Source organism: Hylobates moloch, unplaced genomic scaffold (assembly GCF_009828535.3).
Source record: "Hylobates moloch isolate HMO894 unplaced genomic scaffold, HMol_V3 SCAFFOLD_10, whole genome shotgun sequence".
In the NCBI taxonomy this organism is placed as follows: Eukaryota; Metazoa; Chordata; class Mammalia; order Primates; family Hylobatidae; genus Hylobates; species Hylobates moloch.
The window spans coordinates 39,441,420-39,454,067 of record NW_026652285.1 but is presented as its reverse complement, the minus strand read 5'-3'; the positions used below and the strand labels follow the sequence as shown (position 1 = coordinate 39,454,067).

At 39.2% G+C, this 12,648-nt stretch overlaps 1 protein-coding gene across 2 annotated transcripts in view; it reads right to left on the bottom strand.

The window, feature by feature from the left end:
- Positions 1-12,648, bottom strand: part of LINGO2 (leucine rich repeat and Ig domain containing 2) — a 1,340,276-nt gene that overhangs the window by 369,991 nt on the left and 957,637 nt on the right. For both annotated transcript variants that reach the window (XM_058445803.1, XM_032164210.2), the window contains one exon: positions 9,532-9,690. The gene's annotated coding sequence lies outside the window, so the exon portion shown is untranslated. The remainder of the gene's footprint in view (positions 1-9,531; positions 9,691-12,648) is intronic.

Below are 12,648 nucleotides of genomic sequence, written 5' to 3'. Positions count from 1 at the left end.
AGGGTTGTTGAATTTTGTCAAAGGCCTTTTCTGCATCTATGGAGATAATCATGTGGTTTTTCTCTTTGGTTCTGTTTATATGCTGGATTACATTTTTTGATTTGCATATGTTGAACCAGCCTTGCATCCCAGGGATGAAGCCCACTTGATCATGGTGGATAAGGTTTTTGATGTGCTGCTGGATTTGGTTTGCCAGTATTTTATTGAGGATTTTTGCATCAATGTTCATCAAGGATATTGGTCTGAAATTCTCTTTTTTGGTTGTGTCTCTGCCAGGCTTTGGTATCAGGATCATGCTGGCCTCATAAAATGTGCTAGGGAGGATTCCCTCTTTTTCTATTGATTGGAATAGTTTCAGAAGGAATGGTACCAGCTCCTCCTTGTACCTCTGGTACAATTCAGCTGTGAATCCATCAGGTCCTGGACTCTTTTTTGTTGGTAAGCTATTGATTATTGCCACAATTTCAGAGCCTGTTATTGGTCTATTCAGAGATTCAACTTCTTCCTGGTTTAGTCTTGGGAGGGTGTATTTGTCAAGGAATTTATCCATTTCTTCTAGATTTTCTAGTTTATTTGCGTAGAGGTGTTTATAGTATTCTCTGCTGGTAGATTGTATTTCTGTGGGATTGGTGGTGATATCCCCTTTATCATTTTTTATTGCGTCTATTTGATTCTTCCCTCTTTTCTTCTTTATTAGTCTTGCTAGTGGTCTATGAATTTTGTTGATCGTTTCAAAAAACCAGCTCCTGGATTCATTAATTTTTTGAAGGGTTTTTTGTGTCTCCATTTCCTTCAGTTCTGCTCTGATTTTAGTTATTTCTTGCCTTCTGCTAGCTTTTGAATGTGTTTGCTCTTGCTTTTCTAGTTCTTTTAATTGTGATGTTAGGGTGTCAATTTTGGATCTTTCTTGCTTTCTTTTGTGGGCATTTAGTGCTATAAATTTCCCTCTACACACTGCTGTGAATGTGTTCCAGAGATTCTGGTATGTTGTGTCGTTGTTCTCGTTGGTTTCAAAGAACATCGTTATTTCGCCTTCTTTTCGTTATGAACCCTGTAGTCACTCAGGAGCAGGTTGTTCAGTTTCCATGTAGTTGAGCAATTTTGAGTGAGTTTCTTAATCCTGAGTTCTAGTTTGATTGCACTGTGGTCTGAGAGACAGTTTGTTATAATTTCTGTTCTTTTACATTTGCTGAGGAGAGCTTTACTTCCAACTATGTGGTCAATTTTGGAATAGGTGTGGTGTGGTGCTGAAAAATATGTATATTCTGTTGAGTTGGGGTGGAGAGTTCTGTAGATGTCTATTAGGTCCGCTTGGTGCAGAGCTGAGTTCAGTTCCTGGGTATCCTTGTTAACTTTCTGTCTCGTTGATCTGTCTAATGTTGACAGTAGTAATCTCCCATTATTATTGTGTGGGAGTCTAAGTCTCTTTGTAGGTCACTCAGGACTTGCTTTATGAATCTGGGTTCTCCTGTATTGGGTGCATATATATATATATTTAGGATAGTTAGCTCTTCTTGTTGAATTGATCCCTTTACCATTATGTAATGGCCTTCTTTGTCTCTTTTGATCTTTGTTGGTTTAAAGTCTATTTTGTCAGAGACTAGGATTGCAACCCCTGCCTTTTTTTGTTTTCCATTTGCTTGGTAGATCTTCCTCCATCCCTTTATTTTGAGTCTATGTGTGTCTCGTGAGATGGGTTTCCTGAATACAGCACACTGATGGGTCTTGACTCCTTATCCAATTTTCCAGTCTGTGTCTTTTAATTGGAGCATTTAGCCCATTTACATTTAAAGTTAATATTGTTATGTGTGAATTTGATCCTGTCATTATGATGTTAGCTACTTATTATGCTCGTTAGTTGATGCAGTTTCTTCCTAGCCTCGATGGTCTTTACAATTTGGCATGTTTTTTGCAGTGGCTGGTACCAGTTGTTCCTTTCCATGTTTAGTGCTTCCTTCAGGAGCTCTTTTAGGGCAGGCCTGGTGGTGACAAAATCACTCAGCATTTGCTTGTCTGTATAGTATTTAATTTCTCCTTCACTTATGAAGCTTAGTTTGGCTGGATATGAAATTCTGGGTTGAAAATTCCTTTCTTTAAAATGTTGAATATTGGCCCCCACTCTCTTCTGGCTTGTAGAGTTTCTGCCCAGAGATCCGCTGTTAGTCTGATGGGCTTCCCTTTGTGGGTAACCCAACCTTTCTCTCTGGCCACCCTTAACATTTTTTTCTTCCTTTCAACTTTTGTGAATCAGACAATTATGTGTCTTGGAGTTGCTCTTCTCCAGGAGTATCTTTGTGGCCTTCTCTGTATTTCCTGAATTTGAATGTTGGCCTGCCTTGCTAGATTGGGGAAGTTCTCCTGGATAATATCTTGCAGAGTGTTTTCCAACTTGGTTCCATTCTCCCTGTCACTTTCAGGTACACCAATCAGATGTAGGTTTCATCTTTTCACATAGTCCCATATTTCTTGGAGGATATGTTCGTTTCTTTTTATTCTTTTTTCTCTAAACTTCCCTTCTCGCTTCATTTCATTCATTTCATCTTCCATCACTGATACCCTTTCTTCCAGTTGATCGCATCGGCTACTGAGGCTCTGTATTCTTCATGTAGTTCTTGAAACTTGGCTTTCAGCTCCATAAGCTCCTTTAAACACTTCTCTGCCTTGGTTATTTTAGTTAAACATTCGTCTAATTTTTTTTCAAAGTTTTTAACTTCTTTGCCATTGGTTTGAATTTCCTCTTGTAGCTCAGAGTAGTCTGATCGTCTGAAGCCTTCTTCTCTCAACTCGTCAAAGTTATTCTCCGTCCAGCGTTGTTCCATTGCTGTTTGGGAACTGCATTCCTTTGGAGGAGGAGAGGTGCTCTGCTTTTTAGAGTTTCCAATTTTTCTGCTCTGTTTTCTCCCCATCTTTGTAGTTTTATCTACTTTTGGTCTTTGATGATGGTGATGTACAGATGGGTTTTTGGTGTGGGTGTCCTTTCTCTTTGTTAGTTTTCCTTCTAACAGACAGGACCCTCAGCTGTAGGTCTGTTGGAGTTTGGTAGAGGTCCACTCCAGACCCTGTTTAGCTGGGTGTCAGCAGCGGTGGCTGCAGAACAGCAGATTTTTGTGAACTGCAAGTTCAGCTGTCTGATCGTTCCTCTGAAAGTTTTGTCTCAGAGGAGTACCTGGCCAAGTGAGGTGTCAGTCTGCCCCTACTGGGGGGTGCCTCCCAGTTAGGCTGCTCAGGGGTCAGGGACCCATTTGAGGAGGCAGTCTGCCCATTCTCAGATCTCCAGCTGCGTGCTGGGAGAACCACTACTCTCTTCAAAGCTGTCAGAGATATTTAAGTCTGCAGAGGTTACCGCTGACTTTTTGTTTGTCTGTGCCCTGCCCCCAGAGGTGGAGCCTACAGAGGCAGGCAGGCCTCCTTGAGCTGTGGTAGGCTCCACCCAGTTGGAGCTTCCTGGCTGCTTTGTTTACCTAAGCAAGCCTGGGCAATGGCGGGCACCCCTCCCCCAGCCTCGCTGCCACCTTGCAGTTTGATCTCAGACTGCTGTGCTAGCAATCAGCGAGACTCCTTGGGCATAGGACCCTCCGAGCCAGGTGCGGGACACAATCTCCTGGTGTGCCATTTTCCAGGCCCGTTGGAAAAGTGCAGTATTAGGGTGGGAGTGACTGGATTTTCCAGGTGCGGTCTGTCACCCCTTTCTTTGACTAGGAAAGGGAACTACCTGACCCCTTGTGCTTCCCGAGTGAGGCAATGCCTCGCTCTGCTTTGGCTCATGCACGGTGTGCTGCACCCACTGTCCTGCACCCACTGTTTGGCACTCCCTAATGAGATGAACCCGATACCTCAGATGGAAATGCAAAAATCACCCATCTTCTGTGTCGCTCATGCTGGGAGCTGTAGACCGGAGCTGGTCCTATTCAGCCATCTTGGCATTGCCATTCTATCCCCCTTTTAAAAAGTTGTTCTTTCTATACTTAATTTGAGCTAATATATTATCAAAATCTAGGGCAATACTCAGAGTTTTGACCTCTAATGGACTAAATATCTCAATATTTAAATTGCTTAATTAGCTACTCTTGCACTGAAGCATCTTCTCTCTCCAGTCTCTCCCTTTCTGGAAATAGTACCCACTCTCCTGGGCACTCAGCCTAGAAACCCGGAAGCAGGGCAAAGAGGTATTCCCTCCACATTGTAATTCAGGAATGCCAGAAAATTGTCTTCTCCTTTCCTCATGTCCTTCATATAAATTCCTCCTGGCTCACTGATGCCTGAAATTCCATCATTTATTGCTTTAGCTCACAGCCAAGAGAAGGGATGCCAGGAAGCCAAGTACATGTCTTCCTTTCTAGTGTTGCCCTGGTGCCAGGCACTCTGTTATTGACTCTCCATCATTCTTCTGCATTACATCTTTTTCTAAGTGAGGGAATCAAAGCTCAGAGAAGTTAAGTAATTTTGTTAGGGTCACAAGGCAGATTGATAGAAGATATGACAAGTGAACCCAGGCTGGGTTGACTCTGAAATCTGTGATTTAGCTACTATTCTAGGCTAATATTTATGTGGGCCTAGTGCTGAATTAAGCATTGGTCTTACTGGATACTTGTTTTCAGGGCAAATCAGTGGAGCACCTGACAAAAGTGCCCTACCCATATCAACTTACGCCTCACCACTGCAGTGCACTCGGCAAGACTTTGGACTGCCTGAGGTCATTCTCTGGCTCCTGCTGTCTCCAGCAACGCTCATATGGCAGACTAAAAGTGTTACAGAAACACCAGGGGACTCAGTCTAGGTCCTGCTGCTCGCTGCACAGAAAGCCAATCACTGACACAACAATATTGCCAAGAAAGAAGGCTTTAATTGGGTGCTACAGCTGAGGAGATGGGAGCTCAGTCTGAAATCCATCTCCCTGATTGACTAAAACTAGAGGTTTATATAGCAGGGAAGGAATGTAACAATGTGTGAGAAAACAGGAACTGGGGAGGGGCAAGGAAGCAATCATGAGGAGTGAAGGGCCTGGCATCTCATTGTGTGGATGTGAGTATTTAGTGAGTTTCAGTTCTTTGATACTCTATTTTTTTTTTCAGAGGCCTGAACATCATTTCCTGAGGAAGGAACTCAGAGAAGACAAATGTCAGTTTCAAGCTTTAAGATCAGAAGGGTCAATTTCTATGTTTATCTTAAAAACTATCCATGGGACTACTGGGTCAGTTTCAAAAGCATGGGAGAAATTAACTCTCCCACCCCAACCCCAGCAGCCCTCAACCAATGACTGATGAGAATGGTGTATATAAGCTGCAGCTCCCTTGCCTCTTGTGAGGAAAAACCCTGCACTGACTCTCAGAATTATCCCCTGGGATTAGGCTGTAGTTGTCCACTTAATGACACTTTTGACAATACATCCTTTATTAGCTGCCCTTCTTACCCTGTCTCAGTTCCCAGCTTACCTATAGATATTTCCTGGCATCCTTTCCAAAATAATCTAATCTATTTGCACTTGAATCTTAGTGTTGGGGTTCCCAAGGTCTGCTTCTTTGGAACCCAAACTAAGGCAATTAGCATCATCCAAAATACAGATTTTTAGGAAGAGAAGGATTGGTGGACTTTGAGATCATCAGGCATTGAAGTGAACAGAAAAAGAGCTGGGCCGCTCTCATTTGTTCCCAAATCATTACTACATCCACGTGTTCCTTAGCCCATCACTCACAGCTAGGGAGATGGTGTCACGTGTTTGTCCGTGAACAGATATTATGCCAGTTCTAAGGAACAGGGATAATGCAATGAACAAAATGGATAAAATGCTCTGCCCTTATGGAAGTTATAGTCTAATAGCTGCCAAGAGATTTTTTTTAAAAGAACCAAATGGATCTTCTAGAATGGAATAATACATATCTGAAATGATTTTACAAATTTTATAGGCTTAACTGCAGGAGAAAGGATGAATGAATTTGAAGCCAGATGAAAAGAAATCATTCGAGCTGAAGCAGATAGAGTAAAAATATATTTTTTAATGAACAGAGGCTCAATAATTGTGGGACAATATCTGACATGTAGTTAGAATATCAGAAGAAGCAGAGAGAGAGAATGTGGCAGAATATTTACTTGAGGGAAATGATGGCAGAATTTCCAAATTTGAGAAAAAGTAATTCAACTTGTAGACCCAAGAAACTTGGCAAATTCCAAACAGGATAAATTTAAAGAAAATTAGCATTAGGCAAGTCATCAGCAAACTGCTAAAAACCAGAGATAAAGCAGCCAAAGAAGAAAGACACATTGCATATAGGAGAACAACGATCAGAAACAACCAAGGCAGAAGACAATGGAAAACCATCTTTAAAGTGCTTATAGGAGGAAGAAAGACCTGTCAACCTAGAACTTCATAACTAATGAAATTATCCTGAGTTATCCTGAATGAAGCCAAGTGAGTTATCTGCATCATTTGATCTGTGGAAGCACTTGTTTGGGTAAGTTAGACTCCAACATGTATCAAAAGGACAGCAAAGTGTGATCAGGAGCCAGCCTGCCTGAGTCCAATTTCTGACTCCAGCTCTCACTAGCCAAGTGAACTTGGGCAAGTTTCTCAGTTTCTCTCTGCCTCACTTTCTCATCTCTAACATGAGGATAACAATAAGATCCACCTCACATGGGTATTTTATGGATTAAGTGAATTATTTTATTTCCAACAGTCTGAGGATTTTCCCGGTATCTTTCTGTTATTGATTTCTAGTGTAATTCCATTATGGTCCAAGAACATATTTTGTATAATGTCAATTATTTTATCTTTATTTTTTAATTTTATTTTTGAGATGGAGTCTTGCTCTGTCGCCCAGGCTAGAGTGCAATGGCGCGATCTCTGCTCACTGCAACCTCCACCTCCTGGGTTCAAGTGATTCTCCTGCCTCAGCCTACTGAATAGCTGGGATTACAGGTGCCTGCTACCATGCACAGCTAATTTTTGTATTTTTTAGTAGAGATGGGGTTTCACCATGTTGGTCAGGCTTGTCTCGAACCCCTGATCTCAGGTGATCCACCTGCCTAGGCCTCCCAAAATGCTAGGATTACAGGCATGAGCCACCACGCCCAGCCCTGATTTTTTTTTTTTTTTTTCTTTTTGAGATGGAATCTCGCTCTGTCGCCCAGGCTGGAGTGCAGTGGCACGATCTCGGCTCACTGCAAGCTCTGCCTCCCGGGTTCATGCCATTCTCCTGCCTCAGCCTCCTGAGTAGATGGGACTACAGGTGCCCGCCACTATGCCTGGATAATTTTTTTTGTATTTTTAGTAGAGATGGGGTTTCACCATGTTAGCCAGGATGGTCTCGATCTCCTGACCTTGTGATCCACCTGCCTTGGCCTCCCAAAGTGCTGGGATTACAGGCTTGAGCCACCGCACCCAGCTAGCCCTGATTTTTTTAAAATTATTTTTATTTATTTATTTTTTTATAGACAGGATCTCACCCTGTCACCCAGGCTGGAATGCAGTGGTGCTATCACAGCTCACTGTAACCTCAAACTCCTGGGCTCAAGCAGTCCTCCCACCTCAGCCTCCTAAGTAGCTGGAACTACAAGCACACACCACCATCCCCAACTAATTTTTTAAAATTTCATAGAGATGAGGTCTCACTTTGTTGTCCAAGTTGATCTCAAACTCCTTGTCTCAAGTGATCCTCTCACCTTGACCTCCCAAAGCACTAAGATTACAGGTGTAAGCCATTGTACCCAGCCACAAATTCTTTTATTTTATTTTTTCTTATTTTTCTTCATTCCCTTTGATATACACAATCAACAGACAAATTCTTTTAAATTGTAAATGTCTGTTTAATGACTCAGGATATAGTTTATTTTGGTAAATATTTCCTATGCAGTTGAAAAGAATGTATATTTTGTTGTTGGGTGGAGTGTTCTATAAATGTCAACTAGATCCAGTTGATTGATGGTATTGTTCAATTCTTCTAAATCCTTGCTGATTTTCTGTCTGCTGGTTGTAGTACTAAGAGAGGAATGTTAACATCTCCAAAAAAACTTTGTTTTTAAGTTTTTCCTTCTAACTCTGAGGTTTTGACATGTAACCCAATTTTGTGGTAAATACTGAAATAAAAATAATTAGGATTAACTCTAAGACTTAAAGGTATAAGACTATGGAAGTCTATCCCAAAGTATTTTCACTACAGTTGTGTGTTAGATGCCAATGCTATGAAGCATAGAATTCGGTTGCACTTTCTTCTACTAATGTATGCTGTGTTTTGATGTCCCTTTCATTTACAGACTGTCAGAAGTCTTTTAAACGACAGTAATCCCCTTTGCCACTAAACGAGACAAAAAAATTATTCACCAGCTCAGTTCATCAAATAAACATTTCTGCCATGAGATTGGTAATCTACACTATTTCAAAACATTTTTAAATTTGTAGCGATTTGGGTTTTATACTCTCATGATATCATCTTATATGCAAATAATGACTTATTTGCATATAAGGGAATTGAAAATTAATGTTTATTAAACTTGAAAAGATTGTTTTCAAACACTTCAGAAGTCTTTATTTATATCCAAATAATTATGTCAGGCTATAATTTACTGACTAAGTTCCATTTACTTTATTTTCAGAAAGTATGAAAGCTATATTTTTTAAAAAAGCTTAAGGTGCTCAAGCATTAGTAACATAGAATAATCTCCATCCATTGCTTTCTAAATAAAGGAATTTTACATACTTTTTTCCGTTTCTATACTTGAACTTAAAGAAAATCTTGCTTTGCAATGCATAAAATTCAAAGAAACTGTTAAAGTTTCGATGGTCTTAGAGTCAGAAGACAATAATAGCTTGTAGTTTCTTCAGGTAATTATTGATAACATATTTAATTTATGTTGTAGGGGAAGAAGCAAGTTAAAGAGAGAGATAAGAAGATCTGACCAAAATATGGTTAATAGTTGGGAAGAGTTTCCAGCATGTAATAGAAAAAGTAGATAAAAGAGTACTTGAATAAGAGTGCAATATTTTAAATCCTCAGAGCCCAAATAATACAGTATGTCATTGTATCACCATCTTAAATAACAGGTGAATAGACTTAGAATGATAAATACTTCCAAAGAAATAAAAGGCAGAACAATGGTATAATCTTCTGAATTGGAGTAACTTTGAAGCATATTTATAAGATCATATGCCACGAACTGATATTCACTTCTATATTGTGTAAAATATAAATACTTAACGGCAACACTTTCTCTAATGCACCTTCAAAAGTACAACTGTTTATACCATTAGAGTTCAGAATAGTAGCTTAAAGAGGAAATCTTTATAGTACTGGCCTCTACAGTATTCATATGCCTGCATTACGTGTATTTTAAAATAGCTCCTTTCTCCTCTAGAGAGTAAAGGGACTCAATTATTACTATATGCAATCTCCTAAATCCAAGGGAGCCTCATTCTTTAACAACCTGCTCTGTGGACTTAGAAAACAAATAGGAAAGCTATACATTATTCATATATTTTGGCAGCACACTAAAGCCCTTAGAGCAAGTGAGAAATGATCAGATGTCTCCCTCGAACCTTACCTGGTTTACTCTTTTGAAAAATCCAACCCTTGCTGTCTCCCACACAAAGCCCTTGGCCACTGAGTGAAATCCAAGCTGGGTAGTTGATCATGATAATTCCTGCATGTCATGGGCAGCAGCATCTCTCAGAGTCCCACAAGCCAACTGCTTGAAACGAACCTGCAACAAACAAGATATTTCTCCATTTTAACTGAAGAATAGTGAACCGTGTCCTAGGTCCAGGAGGCATCACAACTTAATCAATAAGGGAATCATAAAGGAGTGTGTGAGGGACTATAAATGCTTCTCAAGATGCTGATAAACATTAAAACTGTAAGACTGAAGTTTATGTGCTACAAAAGGTGTTTTTGCCAAGTGCATGTTCCTCTGCATGTTGTTATTGATCTACTCAAGCCATCAGTTATTAATGAACATTATTGATATTAAAACTCACACATGCTATATAGTATGTACCACCTCTTCTTTAGGTAGGTGACCAGTTGGGGTACTCAGAGTATTTTTCTACTTTACCCATAATATTCTCAGGGTAACCGGGCAAGGGGATGCAATAGGGCAAAATTCATAAGATTGTGATCAAGGACAATTTCCTTTGTGATTTCTGATGCTCCAGTCAATGTCAACATTCCTTGTATAAATGTTGGGCCACCTCGCTTAGGATAATGTGTGAGAAGCAACTTTGAGGGACATATGTAAGGTGTTGCAAATTCAGCAGCCACCATTACTGATATCAACATACAGACTATATGACAGTAAGACAGTACTGTAAGAGAGTAACCAATGTAAATGCATCGTAGCCAGAGTCTGTACCCAAAGGAATGACCAGACTCAAGAAAGTAATTAGACAGCTAATTTGGGGGCAATGTACCACATATTTAATGATTCAGTTGTTTATGTCCATGAATAAATATGGCATTTAAACTTAATTAGCATGTTTGACTTTCATTCATACAGAGAAAACCTATGTATACTCAGTAACCTTTATTGGACTGTTACCTGACACATAAACAACACTTCAATAGACTATTAGGATGATACTAATGAACAGAATTTCTCACTGGTCTTCCCAGGGTAGCTCTTAAAAACTATTAGATTTTTTATAACTATAACAACCATATTTAGTAATACATATACAGAAGCAAATTTATTACTATTATTTTCTAAGTAGTGCACAGAAAGGGCTTAGAGGTTATTCTAAGTCTGTAGGGGGACTTGTGAATAACTATGTTCTGAAGATTCATGGACACAGGTGCAAAAACTGATTTTAACAAGCAACAAAATAATAAATCCTCATGCACCTGTGATTAGAGCTTCATGGATTCCCAGAAGTCAGTGTGGAGACTTTGTTAAAAGGCACAACAGTAGGACATCCTATTATGCCATTTCAGCCAGAATGCTAAGATGACAAAGGGTTCAAGCTGAACACATGCCTTGCACTAGAACGCAGCACTTCAAAATAATTCCTTAAACAAAGAGGTGTATATGTGACACTAAATGACCATACTGCAATTCAAAGCAGGAGCATTATGTTGATGCTATTAGATACTCATAAATATCCACACCCCCTCAACATGCACACATCTAAAATTTTTGTATTTGTTGATCCAAGTTGTGGTACTTATTAACCTACAACCTTAGTCAGCTTCTAGATGCAAACTGTTTTTATTCATGCCAACATTTTTTTTACTTCCTATCTTCTTTGAAGATCTTCTGGAAATTATCATATCACTTATTTTATAAAACAAACCTGTTTTCATGAATGATAAACCTTTTTTGGTCTTTTGGCAGCCACGAAGGATATTAAAAGAAGCCGTATACTAGTGGACCAGATGACGGGGAAGAGTTTATAAACATAATTTCTAAGCTTCCAAACTAGCTTTGAAGTGAGAAATTTTTGAAAGCTACTTGCTTTGGAAGCATCCATCTGTGACTTAGTGCCACTTCTCATACTTTGGTTCTGCCACTTATTATAAAAAAAGTGAAAATAAGTCAGTATAACTACTTGCTTTATAAAATGGCTTTATTTTATTACACAGAAATGATGCTATTGATCCCTCCTCAGAAGGGGTAAGTTTTGTGTATTTTCTTTTCACCAGTGATGATTTTCCACTGACTTTTGTTCATTTATTTATTTATTAGCCCTCTTACTCATTCCACAAATTTTATTTGAGTACCTCTGTTGTGCCAGGCATGGGATTTGGTGCTACAGGTACAAAACGAAAAGACATACGTTTTCTTCATGAAAAGATTATCACTGATTCTATTCTGATTTAACATTTTCTTGTAACCAAGAAAGGCAGCAACATTACATCCAATCAAGATAATTAGCCTTACCTTATGAACAATCTGCTACGTGACCAGAGCTGGGAAATTCATGAGGTTTGTCAGTGAGTAGAGCACTATAGGCCAAGGGAAAATCTACAATATAGAAGGATCAATTCACATAGCTAATGCCTGTGAGGTTGTTATTGGATGTGATAGCTTTGTGTCACTCTTATATCTTCTTCCACAACCTCATGTAGCTGAGTTAAAGTGAATCAGATAATCCAACCAATTAGGTTTTGATGGTTCAATAACATCTATGGCATCAAACACAAGAGTCACTGCCTTCCAACTGTTGTGTAAGGAATCGCAATACAATCCTGTGTGCTGTGCATCACATCCAAGTTAACAAACTTTTGTGTGTGGGGGGTAGGGGAAGATGCTATTGTACAAGTTGCTTTACACAATTTTTGTATGATTATTCTATTTGTTTTCTATAAAAGGAGATACAAAATTAAATGCATGTATTCTCCTTGAAGAGAAGTCTATGAGGGGTCATAACAAGTACCAATTCCATGACATTGGCTTGAAACTGTATCCTGTCACCAACTTTCATTATGAAAAAATACGCTTCAAATAATTTTTCACTTATCTCTCTCCAAATATGTTATTAATGAGAATACAATGAGAACAAAAGGTAGGGATAATTATTATTTAAAATGCTCTTAGATAGTAAGTGACTTTTTTTTTTACTAAAATCAGTATGATTTCCAAAGGATTTAATTATTTTATGTTTTGAAACTCTGCTATTACTGGGATGCATAGTATGAAAACAAGGTATTTTCTTTAATGCTTTCA